The sequence below is a fragment of the Mustela putorius genome, unplaced genomic scaffold (assembly GCF_011764305.1).
Source record: "Mustela putorius furo isolate JIRA1106 unplaced genomic scaffold, ASM1176430v1.1 tig00003834_pilon_pilon_pilon, whole genome shotgun sequence".
Classification (NCBI taxonomy): Eukaryota; Metazoa; Chordata; class Mammalia; order Carnivora; family Mustelidae; genus Mustela; species Mustela putorius.
The window spans coordinates 51,072,944-51,097,340 of record NW_025421987.1 but is presented as its reverse complement, the minus strand read 5'-3'; the positions used below and the strand labels follow the sequence as shown (position 1 = coordinate 51,097,340).

The 24,397-nt window shown below is 33.0% G+C and overlaps 1 long non-coding RNA gene across 1 annotated transcript; it reads left to right on the top strand.

Annotated features, from left to right (window-relative positions):
• Positions 1-14,185: 14,185 nt before the first annotated feature.
• Positions 14,186-22,987, top strand: LOC106006007. The gene is made up of 3 exons (XR_006609112.1): positions 14,186-15,061; positions 19,036-19,197; positions 22,906-22,987. It is a non-coding gene; the product is annotated as an uncharacterized LOC106006007 (long non-coding RNA).
• The last annotated feature ends 1,410 nt before the right edge of the window (positions 22,988-24,397 follow it).

Here is a 24,397-nt window from a genome sequence, read left to right as displayed (position 1 = left end):
CAACAAAATGGGCTGATTTTTTGAAAGGATAAACAAATCAACAAAACTTTAGCTAAACTAAGAAGAAAAAAAAAAGAATGAAGACAAATACATCAAATCAGAAATGAAGGAAACATTACAATTGATACCACATAAAAACAGAGACTCATAATAGACTACCAGGAACTATGATATGCTATCAGAGAACCTAAAATGGATTAATTCCTAGAAACATGCCACCTACTGATACTGAATCATGATGAAATAGAAAATTTGAATTAGCCAAGTTCTAGTAAGGAGATTGAATCAGTAATCAAACAAATTCCAACAAAGAAATCTCAGAATCAGATGGTTTCACTGGTAAATTCTGCCAAACATTTAAAAACTTAATGGCAATCCTCCTCAAACTTCCAAAAATTTGAAAAGCAGGAAACAATCCCAAAATCATTTTATAGGGCCAACATTATCCTGATGCCAAAACCAGGCCAAGGACACTACAAAAAAGAAGAAAATCATGGGTCAATATCCCAGATGAATATAGATTCAAAAATCTTCAACAAGATACAGCAAACCAAATGAAACAACATATTAAAATAATCAGATGGAATTCATCCCAGAAATGCAAGGGGGTTTCAACATGTGCAAATCAATAAATGTTATATACCACATTAGTAAAATAAAAATGAAAAACCATATGATGTCAATAGATGCAGAAAAAGCATCTGACAAAATCTGATGTACTTTCATGATAAAAACTCTCAATTAATTGGGTATAGAAGGAATGTATTTCAACATTTTAAAACCCATATATGACAAGCCCACAGCTAACATACTCAACAGTGAACAGTTTTTCCTCTAAGATCAGGAATAAGACAAGGGAGTCCAGTTTCATCAGCCCTTTTCAACATAATATTTGAACTAATAACTACAGTAGTTAGGCAAGAAAAAGAAATAAAAGGCATTGATACTGGAAAAAAAAAACAAGTAAAACTGTCTCTGTAGATGGCATAATCTTAAATATTGAAAGCTTTTTAGACTCCCATAAAAAACTGTTAGAACTAATCAACAAATTCAGCAAAGTTGCAGAATATAAAATCAACATATGGAAATCAGTTCTGTTTCTATAGACTAACAAGGAATTATCGGAAAGAGAAGAGAGCAATCTCATTTACAATGGCATCAAGAACAATAAAATACTTAGGAATAAATTTAACTGAGAGGGTGAAAAACTTTTACACTGAACACTGTAGACATTGATGAAAGAGATGGAAGACAAAATAAATTGAAATATCCCACGTTCTTGGGTCAGATGAATTAAATTGTTAAATGTCCATAATGCCAAAAACCATCTACATATTTAATGCAACACTTATTATATTTCAGAAACAAATTTTTCAAAATCCTAAAATCCAAACTGAACCACAAAAGACCCCCAATAGCCAAAGCAATCCTAAGAGAGAAAAACAAAAATGGAGGCATCCTGGTTTCAAACTATATATAAAACCATACTAAACAAAACAGTATGGTATTGGAATAAAAACAGACACATAGATGGAACAGAATAGAGAGCTTGGAAATAAATCCATATATGCATATTTGGTCAATTAATTTTCAACAAATAAGTCAAGAATGTATAATAATGAGAAATGATAGTTTTTCAATAAATGGTGCCAGAAAAAACTGGTCACCACACGCAAAGAAATGAAACTGGATCGTTACCCTACACCATTCAAAGAATCAACTCAAAATAGATGAAAGACTTGAATGTAAAACCTGAAAATATAAAATCCTAAAAGAAAACAAAGAGTTAAACTTCTTGACATTGGTCTTGGAAATGATTTTTTGGCTTTGACAACAAAAGCAAAAGCAATAAAAGAAAAAATCAACAAGTGGCACTACGTGAAACTAAAAAGCTTCTGCTCAGCACAGGAAACCATCAATAAAATGAAAAGCAACCCACTGAATGATAGAAACTAGAAAATATTTGAAAATGACACATTTGATAAAGGGTAACAATGAAAATATGTAACAAACTCATACAACTCCATAGCAGGAAAGAAAATCCCATTTTAAGAAGGCCAGAGGAATTGACTAGATATTTTTCTTTCCAAAAAAATACAAATGGCCAACAGATACATGAAAATGTGGCCAACATTACTAATCATCAGGGAAACACAAATCAAAACCAAAATGAGATACCACCTCACACCTATTAGAATAGGTATTATGAAATAAAAGATAACAAGAGCTGATAAGGATGTGGAGAAAAGAACTTTGTGTGCTCTTGGTGGGAAGGTAAATCTGTACAAGCAGTATAAAACACAGTATGGAAGTTCCTCAAAAAATTAAAAATAGGACTACCATATGATCCAACAATCTTCCTTTTGGGTATATATGCAAAGGAAATGAAACCATGATCTTGAAGACTCCCACATTACTTCCAGCATTATACATAACAGCCAAGGTTTAGAAGCAATATTATTATATGTCAATGAATGAATGGGTTGAAAAAATATGGTGTATATATACAAAAGATTGTTCAGTCTTAAATATGAAGAAAATCCTTCCATTTGTGACAACACGCCTAAACATAGAGGGTGTTATGCTAAGTGAAATAAGCCAGACAAAGAAATACAAATATTGCATCGTATTCTTGTGTGTGAAATCTTAAAAAAAAAAAAAATGAACTCATAGAGGGTAGCAAAATAGTGATTGTCAGGGCCCCTGGAGTAGGAAAAATAGAGAGTTTGGTAAAAAGGTATCAACTTTCTGTTATAAGATGAATAATTTCTGAGAATCTAAAGTATAATGTGTGACTATAGTTGATAGCATTATATAATTTTAATTTGATAAAAGAATAGAACTTAAGCATTCTTATTTAAAAAAAAAACAAATATATGGCTGATGGATGTGTTAACTAACTCAAAGGGGGGAAGCCTTTATGTATGTATTTGTATATATATATATATATGTATGTGTGTGTGTGTGTGTGTGTGTGTGTGTGTATAATCACATTGTATACTTTAAATAGCTTAAATTTTAATTTGCCAATTATACCTCAAAAAAAGAGTTTGGTACTGGCATAAAAATGACACATAGACAAATAATTGTGAGCCCAGAAATAAATCCAGATAAGATCAACTAATTTTTGATAAGGGAGCCAAGAATACTCAATGGTTGAAAGGAGTCTGTATAGTCGCCATACCTTAGAGATATTGCAGGTTTAGTTTCAGACCACAATAAAGCTAATGTCACAATAAAGTAAGGCAAATAAGTTTTTTGGTTTCTCAGTACATATAAAAGTTTTCTTTACACTATACTATAGTCTATTAAGTGTATAATAGCATTGTATCTAAAAAAAAAGTACATATCTAAATTTAAAAATACTTATTGCTAAAAAATTCTAATTTTCTGAGCTTTCTAGTGAGTCATGATCTTTTTGCTAGTGGACCGTCTTGCCTCAATGTTAATAACTGCTGAGTAATTGGAGTGGTGCTTGCTGAAGGTTGGGGTGGCTGGATATGGGGATTTCTTAAAATAAGACAATAGTTTGCTGCATCAACCAACTCTTTCTTTTATGAAAGGTGAATTTCTCTATGGTATGTGATGCTTTACAGCTCTTTACCCATAGTAGAACTCTCAAAATTAGACTCAATCTATTCAAACCCTATTGTTGCTATATCAACTAAGTTTATGTAATATTCTAAATCCTTTATATTCATTTCAACAATCTTCATAGCATCTTCACCACAAGAAGATCCCATCAAGAAATCACTTTCTTTGTTCATCCATAAGAGGCACCTCCTCATCTGTTAAAGTTTTATCATGAGGTTGCAGCAACTCAGTCCCATCTTCAGGATCCACTTCTAATTCTCTTCTCGTGTTATTTTCACATCACAATTACTTCCTCCACTGAAGTTGTGAACCCCTTCAAAGTCATTCATCAGGGATAGAACCAACTTCTCCCAAATTCTTGTTTATGCTTATATTTTGACTTCTTCCCATGAATCCCAAATGTTCTTAATGGCATCTAAAATGGTGATTCCTTCTCAGAAGCTCTTCAGTTTACTTTTCCCACAGCCATCAGAGCTATCACTACCTACAATAGCTATAACTCTACAAAATGTTTAGTTCTTAAATAATAAGGCTTGAAAGTCAAAATTACCCCTTTGATCCATGGGCTGCAGGACAATTGTTATGTTAGCAAGCATGAAAATGACATTAATCTTCTTGTACGCCTTCATCAGAGCTCTTGGGTGACCAGGTGCCATGTCAATAAGCAGTAATATTTTGAAAGGAATCTATATTTCTGAGCTATAGATATCCACAATTGGCTTAAAATATTCAGTAAACTATGTTGCAAACAGATATGCTGTCATCCAGACTTGACTGTCCTATTTATAGAGCACAGAGTAGATTTAACATAATTCTTAAGGTCCCTAAAATTTTCAGAATGCTTTATGAGCACTGGCTTCAAGTCACCAGCTGCATTAGCCCCTAACAAGAGAATCATCCTATCTTTTGAAGCTTTGAAGCCAGGCATTTGTTCTCCTCTCTAGCTATCAGTTCTGGATGGCGTCTCTTCTAATAGAAGGTTGTTTCATCTACATTGAAAACCTCTTGTTTGGTGCAGTCACCTTCATTAATTATCTTAGCTAGATCTTCTGGATAATTTGCTACAGCGTCTACATCAGCACTTATTATCACTTTAAGTTATGGAGACAGCTTCTTTCCTTAAACCTCATAAACCAATATTTGTAGCTACAAGTTTTCCTTCTGCAGCTTCCTTACCTCTTTCAACCTTCCTAGAATGAAGGAGAGTTAGAACCTTGCTCTGGCTTTAGGGAATGTTTGTAGCTAGTTTGATCTTCAATCTAGACCACTAAAACTTTCTCCATTTCAGAAATAAGGCTGTTTCGATTTTTTTATTCATGTTTTCACTGGAATAGCACTTTTAATTTCCTTCAAGAACTTTTCTTTTGCATTCACAACTTGGCTATTTGGTGCAAGAGGATTACCTTCTGGCCTATCCTAGTTTTCAACATGCTTCTTCACTAAACTTAATCATTCCTGGCTTTTGATTTGAAGTGAGAGACATGCAACATTTCCTTTCACTTGAATACTTCGAGGTCAGTGTAGGGTTATTAATTATCCTAATTTCAATATTGTTATGGATCAGAGAATAGGGAGACCAAGAGAGAGGGAGACAAAGCGGGGAATGGTTTGTTGGTGGAGCAATCAGAACACAAAAAAGCATTACTCAATGAATGTTTGTAGCACCCTAAAACAATTACAGTAGTCACATTAAAGATCACCAATCACATTTCACCATAATAAATGTAATAATAATTTTTAAAAGTTTAGAAATATTGTGAGAATTACCAAAATGTGACAGAGACATGAAGTGAGCAAATGTTCTTAGAAAAATGATATTGATGGAAGGTTGCCACAAACATTCAATTTGTAAAAATAGTGATATTTACAAAGCACAATAAAATGAAATATACTCAACATTGTATTAAAAGCTCTTGCCACATCAATTAAGCAAGAAAATTAGATAAAATCATCTAAATTGGAAAAGGAAAATAATTTTTTTCTATTTGGAGATGGCATAGTCTTATATAGAAAACCCTAAGGGCTCCACTAAAACATCAGAATTTTTAAAAATGAGTTCAGTAGAGTTGCAATATTTACAATAAATGAAATTAAATCAATTATATTTCTATAAACTTGCAGTGAACTGTTCCAAAATAATAAGAAAATAATTATTTTATTACAGTGTCAAAAAGAATAAAATACTTAGGAATAAATTTTACAAGATGCACAAAATTCTGAAAATCAGCAAATATTGTTGAAAGAAATTAAAGGAAATCTAAATAAATGAAATTTCATAGATCTTTGTGAATTAGAAGTCTCAATACTGTTAAGATGGCAATATTTCCTAATGTGATGTAATCTACAGATTCAATTAATCTCTATCAGAATCACAAGCAGCTTTTTTGTAGAAACTGATGAAGTGACTCCAAAATTTATATGGAAACTCAAGGGACAAAAATAATCCAAAACGATCTTGAAAAAAAAATAAAGTTGGAGGGCTCACTCTTCTCCCTTTTTATTTTTTATTTTATTTTATTTTTTTTTAAAGATTTTATTTATTTATTTGACAGAGAGAGATCACAAGTAGGCAGAGAGGCAGGCAGAGAGAGAGAGAGGAGGAAGCAGGCTCCCTGCTGAGCAGAGAGCCCGATGCGGGACTCGATCCCAGGACCCTGAGATCATGACCTGAGCCGAAGGCAGCGGCTTAACCCACTGAGCCACCCAGGCGCCTCTGAAACACAGATTTTTTTTTTTTTAAGACTTTTATTTATTTATTTGACAGAGATAGAGAGAGAGATCTCAAGTAGGCAGAGAGGCAGACAGAGAGAGAGGAGGGAGCAGGCTCCCTGCTGAGCAGAGAGCCCGATGCGGGGCTTGATCCCAGGACCTTGGGATCATGACCTGAGCCAAAGGCAGAGGCTTTAACCCACTGAGCCACCCAGGCGCCCTCTTCTCCCTTTTTAAACTTCTACAAAGTAAAAACACTGCGGTACTTAGGAAAGAAAGACATATACATCAATGGAATAGAATGAAAGTCCAGAAATATACCCTTACATTTAAGCACAACTGATTTCCAACAAGGGTGCCAAAATAAGTCAATGAAAAAAAAAAAAAATCTCTTCAACAAATGGTGCCGAACAACTGTATATCCATATGCACAAGAGTAAAGTCGGACCTTAACTCACAGTATATTCAAAAATTAACTCGAAAGGAATCAAAGATCTAAATTTAAGAACTAAAACACTAACACCATTAGGAAAATCAGAGGAATAAAATCATTGTGACTTTGGACTAAGGAATAGTTTCTTAGATATGACACAGCACAAACAAAAATAACAAAAATAGATAATTGGACTACATCAAAAATTTTAAACTTTTGTGTTTTAGTGAACATCATCAAGAAAATGGAAAGACAACCCACACAATAGGAGAAAAATATCTGCAAGTCTTAAAATAGGACTTAATCTAAAATGTATAAAATCTCTCATAATTCACCAGCAAAAAAACAAATAACATAGGTAAAAATGGGCAAAGGATTTGAAGACAGTGTTCTCTAAAGAATATATACAAGTGGCTAATAACACATGAAAAATTATGATTCAGAATTAGCCATTAGGGAAATATAAATCAAAACCACAATGAGATATGTCTTTACACCCACTAGGGTATCTATAATTAAAAAACAGGCAATAGCAAGTGTTGGCAAGAATGTTGAGAAATTAGAATGCTCATACATTGCCAGAGGTAATGTGAAATGTACTGGCCACTTTGGAAAATATTTTGCAGTTCCTTAAAAATTTAATCACAAAAATTTAAATAAATAGCAAAACTAAAAAGAAAAAAAAATCTCTTCAGTTTGCATTTTCCTCTCTTTTGCTGCCATCCTTTTTTCATTTTTCTTTATCTCAGCTCTCACTTCTGATTATTTGGAATGCAATCTATTTAAAACTCACTCTTGCATTCTGTGGTAAGTATTTTTCCAAAACACATCTTTCTCTTACCATAATTAATGCTTATCTCTTGCATTTATATTGCTATCACTTGTTTCTTTTTTTTATTTTAATGTACCTAAATGAGAGGAAATCTTACAATATTTGCCTCAAAACAATGTAATAAATTCTGTAATACCTTAAATATATTTATAAGCACTTAGAACTATCCTCCTAAACTTTGAGTTGGAAGCATGGATTTGTGCATTTATTACATAAGTTTAATTCTGACACAACCTGAGGAAAATATAGAGAATAATGAGATTTTAATCAGGGCTTAAAAGAAAATTTGGACTTCATATATATGTGTTCTAAGTTTGTTAGAATCATGGCACTAGAGATACGTATTTCCCCAAACCTCAGTATAAAAATTTTTATCTGATCTCTATCCAGAGCAAAATGTTATTTCTACCATAACATTGGTCTCAACACTGGAGGGAAAGAATCCATCTAGTCATTGTCAAAAGATTCTGAACCTAAAGACAAGAATATTTCAATAGATCAAAGGCCACTGTGTGTAACACAGTGTATAACACAGTTTATGATACTGGTATTAGCTGGGGCTTCTTTATTCCTGAGTTTCCTCTTTGGTTTTAGTTGAGAGGCAGTCTCCATAAATAAAATTCTTAATATTTTAGCTGAAAATAAAAAAAATAAATAAATAAACCTGAAATTGAAGTTGATTCCTGTCTCTAATCAGGTTGTTTCTTTCGTGTTAGATTTTATAGATACAGAGATCTCTTCAATCTGTCACACGCTTGAGTATTTATATAATCTTGGTTATGGCTTTTTGTAATCTTCTACCCATGATGCAATGTATGCAAGCACCAGGGACAATAACCAACTGTCCACCTGGACTGAAATATTTGACTCAGGTATAGTAATGTGTTTCTTAACTTATTTGAGCAGTAATAATATGAATATGAAGATATTTATGTGAATATATATAATATGAATATAAATAATATAAATTTGATCATCTCAAAGTATAATTTGTGTTGTAGGAAAAATATCAACCGTAGATTAAAATACTATACATTCATTGACATTAAGATTTTTACATTTAATTTTAACTTTTGATGGAGATTTTAAATCTTTTTTTTTTTTTAAGATTTTATTTATTTATTTGACAGAGAAATCACAAGTACACTGAGAGGCAGGCAGAGAGAGAGAGAAGGAAGCAGGCTCCCTGCTGAGCAGAGAGCCCGATGTGGGACTCGATCCCAGGACCCTGAGATCATGACCTGAGCCGAAGGCAGCGGCTTAACCCACTGAGCCACCCAGGTGCCCGATTTTAAATTTACATTGTAAATAATACAACATTGTGATTTACAAATGTATTTCCTGTATTTCCATTTAAAAATAAATAGGAAATTGGATTTTGCAGAATCTAAGTAAAAATTGGCTTTAGGAATCTTCAGTTCATCTAACTGCTTAGGTATTAGAAGCCTGATATGCAAATGTGACATGTGCACACTAATACTAGCAGGATGTCTCCAGTTCTCCTGCAAACTTAATGGCACTGAATTGCTGTTTTGTTTATTCAATCAATTCTGACTTAATTTCCTATAATGCTGTTTCTGAATAATTATCTTTGGCATTTTTACATGATTAATCATTAGCCACATCTCATTTTTCAAATCTTTAAAACTAAGGAGGAGGCCCCTTGGCAGCTTAGTCTGTTAAGCATCTATCTGCCTTGAGTTTGGGTAGTGATCCCAGGGCCCTGGGATCAAAACTAGCTTTGAAAAAAATCTAGATTGCTCCTTAGAGCATTTGGATTAATCATTATATTTTCTCACTGTGATATTGGTCTGTGTAAATAACCAATGTAGTGATTTTTTTTTAAGATTTATTTATTTGACAGACAGAGATCATAAGTAGGCAGAGACACAGGCAGAGAGAGAGGGGGAAGCAGGCTCCCCGCTGAGCAGAGAGCCTGATGTGGGACTCGATCCCAGGACCCTGACATCATGACCTGAGCTGAAGGCAGAGGCTTAACCCACTGAGCCACTGTAGTGATTCTTTAGTTCCTTACTGCTTGGATTTTTGTTTTGTTTTGTTTTTTAGTATGGTTTACATATAATGCTATATGAATTTCAGTTGTATAACTTACTGATTTGACAAAGTTATACTTTGTGCTATGTTTACCACAAGTGAAACTATCAAGTGAAACTGTCCTGTTACATCCACCACTATGACTGTATCATTGCCTATATTCCTTATGTGGTGCCTTTTATTGCTGTGATTTAGTCATTGTATAAGAAGCCTGTACCTCCCACTCTCTTTCACCCATTTTTCCCAACTTCCCATATCCAAGTCCCATCAGGCAACCAATACAGTTCTCATATTTATAGGTCTGACTCTGCTTTTCATTTGTTTATTCATTTGATAGGGTTTTTTAGATTCTAGTTCTGAGTCAAATCTTATGATATTTATCTTGCTGAGTATGACATTTCATTTAGCATAATACCCTCTAGGTCCATCCATGTTGTCTCAAATGGCACAATTCCATCCTTTTTATGGGAGCATAATATTTTATTGCATGTACATATACTGCATTTTTCTTATTCATTTGTCTGTTGATGGACACTTAGGTCATTTCCATATCTTGGCTATTATAAATGATGCTGCAACAAACATAAGGTTGCATACATATTGCTTTTAATCTCTATAGTCCACCAAGTGGCAGGGGGTTGAAATCCCTCTTTTTTCTTTTTTGCATTTGTCTATTCATAAGATTGCCAGATAAAATACAAGACACACAGTTACATTTGAATTTCAGATAAATAAATATTTTTTTTAGGTTAAGTACTTTCCATGCATTATTTGGTATATATTTACAGAAATAACTACTCAGTATTTAACTGAAATTCAAATTTAACTGAGCATCCTGGGTTTTTTTATTTTGGGGGTTGTTGTTTTTGTTTTGTTTTGTATTACTAAATCTGGCAAAGGGTTATCAATTTGGTCACAGAAAATCACTTACAGAATGTAAATTCTTGTAGTCCTCACTATATTTCACATGGAATAGAAGACCTTTTCCCCCTCATCCTTTACTTTTCAAAAGAGAGTATCAAGCAATTTTACCCCCTTGCATGATAGGTTTGGGTTTCTATTTAAGTCATCTTTATAATTATTTTTTTAATTTTTTATTTTTTATAAACATATATTTTTACCCCCAGGCAAGGGAAGCAAGGGCAAAAGTGAACTATTGGGATTTCATCAAGATCAAAAGCTTTTGCACAGCAAAGGAAACAGTTAACAAAATCAAAAGACAACTGACAGAATGGGAGAAGATATTTGCAAACGACATATCAGATATAATTATTTTTAACCTATAATTTTGCTGTGGCTAAATGTCTAACAGTACTTGTAAATTATTTAAAATTCAATAAAAACATTTTTAGAGCATACTATGTATGGATAGCTAAAAAAAACACTTCACACTTAGACTAGTATATGACATTTAACAGAAAAAATGAGAGATGTTGATAAGGGTCAATTGCTTTAAATATCCTAAATATAGGTATTAATGTATGTGTATATTTGGTAGGTGCTTTAAGTTTAGTTTAATTACTTCATACTATCTATCTTTATTTTCTACTCTATTAGATAAATCAGTTACTAGTGTGTCAACGTTTTAATCTTCTGGAAGGCATGTGCCAAACACACTGATATATTCACTCTTGAATATGTAACTTCTTGTGCCGTAGTTCAGACACTTCCTATAAATTAAAGTGCTTGATGTGTCTGGAGAAAAATAAATCTTGAAATATGAACAGAATATATAGACATAGAATATATGGACTCATAGTTGATGATAAGATAAACGCAACAGTAGTTTTCTCATGGAAAAGGACAAACATACTGGCTCCAGATCACTACCGAAAATTTTAGTATACACTGTTAGTCTCGCTCAACAGTAGGTCTATTTCCTGAAAGGGTTTTCCCATCCTAAATTCCTCAAATACAGGTATTTCAGAGAAGCAGTGATTCCATATCCTTCAGGAATTCTACTAGTAGAAGCAGAATCCAAGTAAGTTTCTACGCAGTCCAATGCCACTGCCAAGTCTGAGAAATTGTTCTTTAGAATGCAACTGTTTATCTTTAGCTACTCAATTTAGTACAAGTATTTCTTTCACATATACAAAGCTATAATACATGTAAATAAAATGAAATCAGTGCCTAGTTAAAGATAATGGTTATCACTATTGTGACATTTTATATATACATTAGAGGATCTAAGACTAAAATAGACATTTATGGTTTGATTTAACTCATAAAAGCTTTTCAATTTAGGCATATTATAAGTGAACATTTTCTTTTTTTATTTTCTGCTGTCCTACACTGAATAATTTATTTTTTGAATAACCATTTATTCCAGAATTCCCATTGAGAACTTATAATGAACAAGACATATGCTAGCTATTTTGAGTGACCTGGGCTTTTCCTGAAATATGGGTGAATATACTTAAATAAAATGTAATAAAATATACAGTATGAGGTCATAAAAGTTAAGAGAGAAGTAAAATAGCAAAAATATTGAGAAAAATCTAGCCATCCATGTTATAGGGATAACTGGTTATTCTCCAAGTATGGTTGCCAGACTGCCAGGTTGAACATCATCTGGGAACATTTTGAAATCAAATTCCTAGGCTTCATCACAGACCCACTAAATCATAAAATCCAGAGGTGGGGTTCAACTGTCTGTGCTTTATCAGGCCCTCCAGATGGTTCTGATGCAGGCTAAAAATTTGAGAACTACTGCTCTATGATACTTTCACATAACTTAATATTGAGCATTTATTTAAAAGAATGAGACAGCTCTGTAGAATTGTTAGAAATATATGTGTTTGTTAATGGGTTTGTCTGTGTTATATAAAATATATTTAGGCTTTGCATATGTTTGAGATATCTCAAGAAGGATACATATAAAATTGGAGAAGAGGAAATAGAATAGGCCCAGAGAAATAATTATTTTTAATTTTATACCCTCTTTTGCATTTTTAAATTTGTGCCATGCTTATGTAAATTCTACTCATAAAAATTAATTAATGCTCAGGGCATGAGTGAAGATAAATGACTTAAATAAAACCTAGTAGTGTAGTATCAAATGTACATTCAATATATGGAGGTAATTTGATAGGCAATTTATATAAGTCTCACACCACTAATAAATCACCACATTGCTTCACTCTTTAGTTCTCAGTTGTTTTGAAACTAGTAAAAATTATGAAGTCATGAACAATCAAGGACAAAGAATTTATTTTGCAGAAGAGAGAAGTAATTGCTTCCTCCAATACCTCTGTAGATCTTCAGGATCTTTTACCATGATAATTTATGATAATTTAGGTCATGATGTCTACTCTGCATAAAGCTTTAAGAAACTGCTACCTACAAAAGGTCAAAATATTTACAAAATATCTTAGTAAATATCATTTCTATATGATTTAGAATGTATTTGAGTTCCCTCAAAAAAACCTCAAAACTGAGCAGTCTGTTAAAACACTGGGTTTGGCTACAAAGAATTTTCTGGAATGAAGCATATTAGAGAGAAAATTATATATTGGTACCACATATCCACAGAGTAAAAACAATATACAACACTGTAAATATTTTTCAGTCAGTCACGATCACAAGATGTTTAGATTTTTAGAAGTCTTCTATCCAAACTATTGTTTTTTATTTGCATTTCTTTGCATGTGCTTCTTAGATACTGAATGGAGTGCAGCAAATCAGGGGCTGGGAATTCCCATCCCATTTTCAGCTGTGTTTCTCAGACTGGTCCTTTCAGCTTTCACTGAGTGGGATCCCATTCTTTCCTTTCTTGTTAGTGATATCTGGATTCCTTGGCTCTCAGGAATGTCTTGTTGTTGCCATTTTGTTTCACTACTTCTATTTTGAGATGTGGAGCTGTAATTTTTTCTATCTACTTTTGATAGAGTTTGATAGTGGTTTGGTTTTGTTCAGCTATCATACTTGTTCTGTTCTTTTCAGAGAGGTTTGAGAAGATTCACAAACGACATCACCACTGCCACCTTCTTGACTTAGCATCTTCATTTATATTTTAAAAGAATAATACTTATATATGGTGGAAGGAAGAAAGGAAAGAAGGAAGGAAGGGAAAAGGGAAGAAAAAAAGGGAAACAGAAAGAAGAGCGAGAAAGAAAAGAAAAATATTCTGGGGAAACAATGCCTCTCAAACTCTTGTTTCTTACACTTCCTATATTCCTCTTATATTCCTCCTCAGAGGAAACTACTTTTATGAGTTTATATATTCTCCCAGAATTATTCTATGAATATTTGTGTAGTGCATACATATGTATGGCATACATGTGTCTTTTTAACATAAGTGGCAGATATTTTTCTACAATTTGGGGGGCAGGCAGAGGAAGAGAGAGAGAGAATCTTAAGCTGGGCATGGAACCTGACTCTGGGCTTGATCTCGCAATTCGGAGTTCTTGTCCTGAGCTGAAACCAAGCCTCGAAACTTAACCAACTGAGCCACCCAGGCGCCTCACTACTTCTTCTTCTTCTTTTTCTTTTAAGATTTTATTTGACAAGCACACAGAGAGAGAGAAAGCACAGGTAGGGGGAGTGGCAGAGAAAGAGGAGAAGAGGCTCCCGGCTAAGCAGGGGCTCAATGATGTGGGGCTTAATCCCCAGACCTTGGGATCATGACCTGAGCCAAAGACAGAAGTTTCACCTACTGAGCCACCCAGACACCCTCAGCTGCTCCACTTCTACAATTTTCTGACACATACACTATAATTTGAAGATTATATCAGTATGTATAGGGCTTCTTCCATTCTTACAAATGGCTGGATAGTAATCCATCATGTGTATGTTATACTATAATTTAAACAATCTCTGACCTGGGCTTTGCATCACAATAAACGAAGTACTTCAGTGAAATCATATGTACATTTGCATAGAGGGACAAAAGTTCTTGGCATACTGGTAATAAAAATAATTGTGGGTGTGACTGTATTTTAAGTCATGTCTTATCGACATGGCAATTAAAAAGTGATCTTCATAACCACCTAAAAATTATCCCCCGTTTGCAAATAGACAGTGAATTTCAGAGAGTTTAGTGTTCTGTCCACATTTCACATAGTGAGCGACCTGTAGCATCAAGCCTCACCTCAAGGATCTCTATCTAAATCCTGAGGATTTTTCACTTCCACATCCATGCCCAAATATAGGACATGCTTTAAACACAGGAAGTTCTCGTCATCTATGTAAAATATGGTAAGAGGTAGCACATAACTAATTTGTTGCTCACAAATCAAATCTCCTTTGATCAATACTACATTTCTCAATCTTTTGTAGCTACAAGTTGAGGTTCCTCCTGGTGAAAAATTGGATATGTATACCAATACTTTCACCCATTTTTGCCAATGTTTAAAATAAAAAATGAGAATAAGAAGGATATAATGAAAATAAGAGGGCCGTTTGTGGTTTCCAACTGTCTCCAGGATCTAAATTTTACTGTAAGTAGTTATGTTTTAAGATAATCATGTTCAAATTAGTTATTTGGCTATTTTGCAATACATTATTAAATTTAATTAAGATAATATAAAAACATGTTATCATGATGTTATAACTATTTGACTATTTTTTAAATTGAATTTCTAATACATGGTTTCCTTGCATCATTAAGCCCTACATGTTTATGCAGCTTTTAAGACATCTTTTTAAGCTATATTTCAGGTATATAATTATCAAACAACAAATTTTATATTTAATACTTCAAGGAATATTGGAAGAGAAAAATAAACTTTATTGCAATGAACAATGACATAACTGGGCATTAATTATAAATAATATATTAATGTTAATTTTTGTAAAATTCTGAAACTGTTATGATACAATTTTGTTCAGTTTTTAAAAAATATTTTATTTCATTATTTGAGAGAAAGGGAAAGAGCAGAAAGGGTGGAAGGGGCAGAAGAAGAGGGAGAAGCAGACTCCCTGTGAGTAGGGAGCCTGATGGGGGAAGCTCAATCCCAGGGTCCTGGGATCATGAGTTGAGCCAAAGACAAATGCTTAACTGACTGAGCCACCTAGGTGCCCCCAATTTTCTTAGATTTTTATGTGTTTACTTATATATTTCTCAGGTTATGGCCAACATTCAGATAATAATTTGGGAGTTAACTACTAAAAATACTAAATACAGTTAATAAAGTAAAAAACCCACTACACTTAGTTAAATCTGGATTCTTAAATAGCAGAAAATATTGTCTTGGTTTGATAAGACATTTGATTTGAAAAAGAGTTCTGTTTCTCAGTCTTTTATTAAAGACAGGTTTGCTTCTTTTTTTAATATCTGAAATGATGTCTACCTGATTTTTTTCCTTCTCTAAAATTATGTTAATTCAGCTTAGTGAAACTGATTCTGATTGGCACCTGCATATGTGATTAAGCAAACATATTTAAGCAAATGAATTACAACAATAATATCGTTAGTTTGAAAAACTTGAATAAAATTAAGCACACAGGACTCTAGTCTTTATCCGAAGTTGAAAACCAATGTAACAGAGTGGTCTATGCATAAAACTCTAGAAGCCAAAGCTGGCTTGGTCATTATTAATGACATCAAAAAATAAAATGCTTTTGGTGCATTGTTTCATATCTCACATTATAATAAATTCTACTTTATTCAAGTATCTTCAGAACTTTCTCTGAGGTTCATGAAATACTTGCTCTTTCTTCTAAGTTTGAAGTAAGGTCATGTTATAGTGGGCATTCTTGGGTAAGCTCTAAGAATAAGATGGGAAGGTCACAATTCTGTGGGAAATTCATCCTGGGCAGGAATGTGGGCAATGCTCTCAACACTTTTGGTTATGAAAAAGAGGAAAGACATAAACTAGCGTAGCTAGTTACAGGTAAACTATGGTAAAGGAAATAAGCCAATCATCTCAAGTACAAAATTTAAGAAAGCACCAAAAAACTTAGTAATTAAGGTAAATGATACTTGAATGTAATCCTTTTAAATCAAAATTAATACAAATCCTTTATGAACAAAATTTATAAATAAAATTTTAAGTAAAAATATATGTTTATAAAAAATAAAAAATTATATTAAAAAAACCAAAAAAACAAAAAACAAAACAAAACAAAAAAAACAGAAACTGACGGGGTGTCTGAGTGGCTCAGTGGGTTAAGCCTCCACCTTCGGCTCAGGTCATGATGTCAGGGTCCTGGGAATGAGCACCGCATTGGGCTCTCTGCTCAGCGGGGAGCCTGCTTCCCCCTCTCTCTCTCTGCCTGACTCTCTGCCTGCTTGTGATCTCTCTCTGTCAAATAAATAAATAAAATCTTTAAAAAAAAAGAAAAAACAACAACAGAAACTGACTTACAGTTATATGACTTGCTGACTATTTTACCCTACTCCTTTCCCTGACTGAAGGGGGCACAGGTATGAGAAGGTATTTTTATGAAAGATATGTCCTTAGCATGTTTTGAATTTAAAGAAAAGGAACCAAATGGGAGGGAAAGTGTGGAGAGACAGCAGAAGTTAAATATTTGATGAATCCTCTCTCTTGCCTGGTATAGGACCTAGCACACATGTAGGAAATAAGCCTCCTATGGGCACCAAAATAGTCCATTCATCATTACAGGAAAGAAGTAGGGAGTGTTGACAAAATACAATACCATACAGGTCCACTTATATTTATATTTTTGTCAATAAATATGTATACACTAATGTAAATGTATTTTCTCTTATGACTTTCTTAACATTTTCTTTTCTCTCACTTTATTATAAAAATATACTATATGGTACATATAACATACAAAATATAGTGTTAATTGACTATTTATGTTATTAGATATGATAAATTTCTAGGGTCAGCTTCTGGAAGTTTAGTAAGTTCCTGTCCAGTAGCTTCTATTTTCTCTGCAATGTAAAATAAGATATTTTCCTATGGATGAGGGGGAATGGTATGGTCAGATATGAAAACACGGAGGAAATTTCAACAAAGTTACACCAAGCTCGTCCACGTTTTTCTTTACCCAAATTCCTTAACATTACTCACAAGGCTATGTATGATCCATCTCTGCACACCTCTCTTTTCGTATGGTCCATCTCTGCACACCTCTCTTTTCGCACTCATTTTCTGCCACTAGCTCCCACCCTCCATTTCCTCCAGCTATGCTCCTCCCAACTCAGGGCCTTTTCCAAGACCTGTTGCTGACTCTAGGATGCTGTCACTCTGCCTACTCCTGTGTTCACTAATTCCTACTGATCCTCTATATCTCTGTTTAAATGGTGCTTTGCCTAAGAGACTTCCTCTAAAATCACCTCCCCTGATTTTTTAGTCTGCCTGTTATCTCCCTACTGTATTCCATTACATCACCCTACCTTTTCCCTCATGGCATTCATTACTGGACAAGGAGTAGGATTATCACATATTTACTGTCTTCTACTTACATGGTGAGAAATAAATATAGTTGGTATGAGAAGTGATGCTCTAGGGAATTTAGATGAGTAGAGAGAAAATTAAAATCTCTTAAGAGTTAACTGTATAAAAGAGCTGAAAATCTAGTGGTTTTCACTTGTAAAGTTGATTTTCAGATCAAATTTAAGCAAATTACATTTATTAAGCATATATATCAATATAATTTATTATAATATATATTAATATAATTTATATATGCTATCATATATAAAATACCATATATATCATATATAGTTGGCCTTTGAAAACCACAGGTTTGAATTGCATAGGTCCATTTGCATACAGATTTTTTCCAATAAATATATGTGCAACAACATAAAGATATTTTCTTTTCTTTATGATTTTCTTAATGACATTTTCTTTTCTTTAGCTTGCTTTATTATAAAAATGCATTTTAGGGGCCCCTGGGTGGCTCAGTGGGTTGAAGCCTCTGCCTTCGGCTCAGGTCATGATCCCAGGGTCCTGGGATTGAGCCCCACATCGGGGTCTCTGCTCAGCAGGGAGCCTGCTTCCCCTCCTCTCTCTCTGCCTGCCTCTCTGCCTACTTGTGATCTCTGTCAATTAAATAAATAAAATCTTTAAAAAAAAATAAAAATACAGTATATAATATATATAACATATAAGATATCTATTAACAGACTTTATTTATCAGTAAGACATTCTCATCAACAGTAGGATATTAGTTAAGTTTTGGAGGAATCAACAGCTATACACAGGTTTTTAACTGTACAGGGGTGTCAGCACTCCTAACCCCTGTGTTATTCAGGGGTAAGCTATATTATCAGTTGTATACAATCAATTTGAAAATCTCCTTTTAGGTAGATATTGTCTATAGTGTTTTTCCAAGCTATTATGTGTCTATATTGCACATTCTATTTATTACAGGATACAATCAGCATGATTATAACTTATATAGGTCATATTTAATTACTAAAATTGATATAGGAATGCCTGTTTTTTTATTTTAGAGATTTTATCTAAGTTTGTATATTTTTTTCTTTCAGTTATTGTCTCTGGATGAAGAAGTAGTTATTGGTAAGATTTCAAAAGGATGGCCTGGATTTATTAGGGAATTATCTAGCAGTGCTATTAAATGTGGAATCTAGTTTCCATTTGATCTTGATGTTAAGATAAAAGCACTGATGCCTGGACCAAGTTTCCTCATTGTGAGTCTATTTTTATTCTGTTTAGCTTAAAGGGGAATTTTCTGAGATTACCACTGCACCTTTGCTAATACTTTTCCTAGAATCATCTAGATCAACTGCAAATTGTCCTTTCTGGGTCTAGCTCTAAGCCCCCAAAATCATATCATGGATTCAGTGTTCACATTGCAAAGGATGTAAAAACTAGAGTGTCCTATAAATGTGACCACTGAAGTTGAAATCCTTTGAGTTGATGAAAAACAGGACTAAATTGCTGAAAATTAGAACAAAATGGCTTGTTCATTGTAACTTAGTTATTTCCTAGGATTTAAAATTTTATAAGTATCTTTTTGTATATTTCATTTAAAAAGTAATCATTCTTAATTTGGTAACTATAGATATGTAGACATTTTGAAAAGAAAAATATTGCTCTTGATTATAATTGGCTCTTAGAGGAAAGATGAACATAAGAGATTACTTTCATTCCATAAATAGAATGAAATTACAGAAAATGTAAGCAAATTAAAAAGTCATTGGTGGGGAAAGGAGAAAACATCATAGAGAAAGTGGGGTGAACAGAAATAGAAAATTAAAATGATAGAAAAGGGTACCTCAGTGGCTCAGTCAGTTGAACACCCAACTCTTGGTTTCAGCTCAGGTCATCATTTCATGGGTCCTGAGACTGAGTCCCACATCAGGCTCTGGGCTTGGCAGGAAGTCTGCTTGAGATTCTTTCCCTCTGCCCCTCCCCCTACTAGTCATTTCTCTCTCTCTCTCTCAAATAAATAAACCTTAAAAAAATAAAATGGTAGAAAATATCTATTCAGTTATATCAAGATGTCAATTAAATATATTTTATATGATTTTTTACAATAACCACAATAAATGTAAATGGGAAAAACTTATAAGTTAAAAAAATGGTAAAATTAGATTTTTAAACTATCCATAGGCTCTTAATAGGAAATTAATCTAAAATTCTGACAAAAAATTGGAAGTAAGAAAAGATGTCTTAAAGTATAACAGAAAAATACTAACACAATAACAGAATAATACTAACACAATAGCTAGTAAAACTAAGTTAATACCAAAAAAATTTTGATTTTAAGTCAAAAAATTTAGTAGGGAGAAGATAAGTAAATAACAATAAAAGTTCTATTCAAAAGAAAATAATAATTCTTAACTTTCATGCACTTAAGATCAACCTCAAAATATAGAGGAAAATGTTAAATAGTTAGAGAATGGTAAATTCATTATCATAGTGGGAAATTTATACATCCCTTTCAATTTTTACTTGGTGTAAGAGACAGAACCTTCAGTAAAATTATTCAAAATTTGAACAAAAAAATTAACAAGGTTGACTTAATGGATGCATGTAGAACTTTGCAATAAACACGTAGATAATATAAGTTGTTCTCAAACAAATGTTTTTGAAAGAATTATTTTCATTATGGGTCCAAGAAACAAGTCTCAACAAATTTCAGGAATTGGTATCACTTGGACCTTGGTGTCAGAGCAAAAAACATTAAATTAGAAATTGATAAAGAAACATATTTTATCCTCAAAAAGTTGAAAATAGAGCTACCCTACGACCCAGAAATTGCACTACTGAGCATTTACCCTAAAGATACAAATGTAGTGATCCGAAGGGGCACGTGCACCTGAATGTTTATAGCAGCAATGTCCACAATAGCTAAACTATGGAAAGAACCTAGATGTCCAGCAACAGATGAATAGAGAAAGAAGATGTGGTGGTGGTTCCATGGTGTAATGGTGAGCACTCTAGCCTCCGATAAAGAAGATGTGGTATATACACACAATGGAATACTATGCAGACATCAAAAGAAATGAAGTCTTGCCATTTGCAATGACGTGGATGGAACTAGAAGGTATTATGCTTAGTGAAATAAGTAAATCAGAGAAAGACAATTATGATCTCCCTGATATGAGGAAGCTGAGAGGCAACGTGGGAGGTTTGGGGGTAGGAAAAGAATAAATGAAACAAGAGGGGATCAGGAGGGAGGCAAACCATAAGAGACTCTTAATCTCACAAAACAAACTGAGGGTTGCCAGGGGCAGGGGGGTAGGTAAAGGGTGGTGGGGCTGTGGACATTGGGGTAGGTATGTGCTATGAAGTGTGTAAACCTGGTGATTCACAGAACAGGGGCTAATAATACATTATATGTTAATAAAAAATAATAAATTATATTTAAAAAGAAAGATATTTTAAAATATTTTATATACATATACAAATAAAATATTTTTGCACAAATATACAAAATAAAATATTTTGTATATATAATTCAGGGATTAAAAAGTAATATATAATAAAATGTAAAATATGTCAAATTATGTAATAACTAAAATATGATATAAAACCTTTTGGAATGCAAGTAGAGTTAAATAGCAATGTGTAACTACAAATACTTATGAAGAAAAGAAGAGTAGAAAATTAATGAGCTAAGTATTCATCTCTAAAAAGTGAAAGAACAGAACAAACCCAAAGGAAGTATAAGGAAGGAGATATTGAATTACTGACCAAAGATAAATGAACAAACAGCACCCATGGAAAAGAACTTTTAAAGTAAGTAAATCACAAAGTAACAGACTACTAAATTAGAATATCTTAAATTTCTGTACCCTAAAACAAATTATAATATTAAATATTCAATAGCAAACAACAAAGTAAGGAAATATATGCTCCAGGTATAACAAAGAATAATATCCTTAGATTAGTATAAATTTTATTTAAACGAGAAAAGTATTAAATTCCCAACCAAAATGAAAAATGAATATAAAAAAATTCATACAACCTTAAAAGAGGAAATACAAATAACATATTTGTATTTTCAAATACATAAATATGTATTTTCAAAAACATATGAAAAGAAGCAAAAAGAAAGAAAAGTGAAATATCCCTTTTCTTTCTCCAATGACAAACTCTCAATGTTCATGAAAGTTTAATAAATCAGACAGTCATGAGTTACAGGTACAATTTGTAGGGACCAAACTGAAAATATCCATTAAAGTTTTTAATGTGTATATTATTTCATATATATTACTTTCTTCTGAAAAACTAATACAGACAAATAATTATGCATGCTCTAATAAATAGCAATGTATACTCTAGGTAGCAAACATCACTCTAATAAATTAAAAAAAGCTAAAAAAAACCTTAAAATTTAAATTATGAGATTTATTAAACACATTAGGAGCTAGCTCTAAAACAGAGCATTAAAGATTCAAACTAAATGTTCAGTAAATGAACTTTAATTGCATGAGTACTCAGGACATATTATGCAGTGAAAATAATAGGATATAAGCACATTTTAATACCAATTCTGTGTGTCTGGAAAGAATCTGAATCAAAATATTAACAGTAGACTGTATAGGGATTAAAAATATAACTTTTTCTCTTCCCTATCCTTAAAATTTTTTATATTGAGTATATATGATGAAAAATATATAAATAAAATGAAGTAGAATTAGTTGCTGTTCTTTAAGGGCCTTTATATTCAACTTTATTATTTTGGTGTGTTTGGGAGTAGTCATTCATTCTTATTCCCTTAGAAGTTGGAGTTCCTCATAGGTCTGATCCTCAGAATTCCACTTTAATATGTTTTATAATCATGTTATTATAACACAGGATCCTAAAATCATTCTCATGTCTCAGATCTGCACCTGTTTTTACTATTAAACCAACCTAATTACATTTATTTTTCATTTTCATTCTAGGATTACATGTACTTTGAACTCTGGTCATAAATTTTACAAGCTTTCAGCAAAATTAAACAACTTTCACTGAGAATATTCAAATAAAGTTTTATTTCACTAAAATTATTTGTATAATTTTTTCTGCATAATAAACTACACCAAAATTTAGGAACTTAAAGTGGCATCTTATTTACCCTAGGATTCTGCTGTACAGTTCTCCAGGTCAAGACCTGGCTCACACTCTTGCATGTGCAGTCAGTTAACAGATTGGCTGGGGACTGCATCATCCCAGATGGCCTTATTCATATGCCTAGCTGTTGTCAGAGGCAATAGGAGAAACAAGTTACGTATTTTTCTTTGTCTAGGAGGCTAGCCAAAGCTTCTACACATAACCTTGTTTCAAAAGCATCAAGAAAACAAACGTTCAAGCTCATTTCAAGCCTATGCTTCAGTTATACTTACTGACATCCCATTAGCCAAAGCAAGTCACATAGCCAAGTCCAAATTCAAGGAATAGAAAAATAGACTCAACCTCTTTATTGGAGTCACTGAAAAATACTATAGTCTTTTTTTAAAATTCCACCCCCCTACAATTGAATGTTGTATAATGTCACAAATAATTTGACCATTAATAATAATGGTCTCAATTATTTCATTCTCTCCACATGCCAAATATCCTCTCTCAGGACTCCCAAAGGTCTCTTTCAATTATGGCATCAGTCTCAAGTCCAGTATCACAGGCTCTGCATCTTTTGTAAATCTAGGTGAGGATACACAGATTCAGTTGTCTTGATTCAAAGACTTCAAAACTAAATACACCTACTATTCAGTAGTGAGCCAAGATCAAAATAACCACAATAAACAAATGTAATCCTCATAGCATTCACTAGTCAATAGCAATTTTAGCATTCAGGTGTGTAAGAGTTACCAGTTCCCTTATGGCAGAGACAGACTATGCTGCCCTCTGGGCAATGGCTCTCTCTATCTTCTAGTTCATTATTCTCCATGGCTGTGCCCTCTGGGATTTTGGCTCTGTCTTCTGAGACACTTTTCTTTTTGTAAATGAAATGGCCATGCTTTTAACAGAGTAGAATTTGCAGCCTGTTCCCACCTACAGTTGGAAACAAAAGTGTCCTTTCATTTCAAACTGTCTCAGTCTCTTAGTTTGTACTTGTCCTACTCTCTTATTTTTTATTTTTTAATGTGTGCTTTCCATGTATAAAATTTAGTCCATTCCACTGGAAAAAGCCACATCTACTTTTCTTTTTAAGATAGGCTTCTGTGTCTAGACTTACTCATAATTAGTCTAGCTTCTTTATATGATGGATGAGTTTTGAACACAGCCAGAGAACACATTCTTATGCACACACACATTTTTCAAGACTCTCCTTGCAACAACTTTGCTAGTATTCCATTGGTCAATTTTTTAAAAGATTTTATTTATTTATTTGACAGAGATCACAAGTAGACAGAGAGGCAGGCACAGAGAGGGGAAAGCAGGCTCACTGCTGAG